Consider the following 1,121-nt stretch of genomic DNA (forward strand, 5'->3'; position numbering starts at 1 on the left):
GAAGTCAAAAATAGTCAGAGTATTGCAAATTTATACATTTGTCAAAAAGATGTATATGCATGTAGATACTTGAAAAACGACAACGGCGGGTTTTCAATATCTTAGATACACTGTTCAAGTTGTCCACTTAGATTATTTAAAGATCATAAAAGTCAAGTTCTAGCTAATTGTTGTCAGGCTTCAAGACTAGTGACACTGCATACTCAAATCTGCAGAAGAGATGCCTACAAGAGATAGTAGGGTTCTAAATTTCTAATATACAGGCATTTTCGAACTTTAAATGAACATTTACATTCCAATCATCTTCCCAACCTTTCTATGTTAGCATTGATTACTCATTTACTTACAAAGAAAGTTTAAATTGTTTTCTATTTGTTTCTAGAGAATGAGAACACAAATATTGGCACGAGGGAGAATGACTTTTGTTATGTTTTTTTTCCGCTTTATAGAGCTATATATGTCACCAAATTATCAAGATATTCTACATAACCATTTTTACATGCACCACCAATGTATGAGAAACAAAACCAAGTGAAAGAAATCTGAGTGAGTACCAAGGAAATGAAATACTGAACTAAATTTGAGCGAAAAGCTACTCACTTTCAGAAAACATGAATAAAACGACATCAGGCAAACTTACCCTAAAGCTATAGGTCCTGATATTGATGTATCACCAACTTTATCTATCTTGCGTAGCACTGCATTGCTGTAAGAAAACACCAGAAGATTCATAACAAATGGTTAGAGAAAGAATGTAACTCATTTTCCTAAAAATAAATAGAAGCCTACTTCATGTGTCGAGAATGTTGAGAGAGAGAGAAAGATCTTGCGGCACTGTATCTACGACCAGAACTGTCGAATGTCGAACCACCCATCTTGGTTGATGAAACTCCTTTTAAGTAATTCAGATCCGTATTATAACCTAAAAGACCTTTATCTTCTATTTTATTTCTACAAAATTTCAAATTTTGATCTTCCGTCCTAAAAATTAGAGTAGAGGAGCGGAGTTATATAACTATGCAGTCATGACCACAACATGCAACTAATAAGGAAGTCTCAACAAATTTTAAAGTCTTCGGCCTCCCAAAAAAACACGGGCTTGAAATTTATGGGTCAACCTG

This window comes from Olea europaea, chromosome 10 (assembly GCF_002742605.1).
Source record: "Olea europaea var. sylvestris chromosome 10, O_europaea_v1, whole genome shotgun sequence".
NCBI classification, from domain to species: domain Eukaryota; kingdom Viridiplantae; phylum Streptophyta; class Magnoliopsida; order Lamiales; family Oleaceae; genus Olea; species Olea europaea.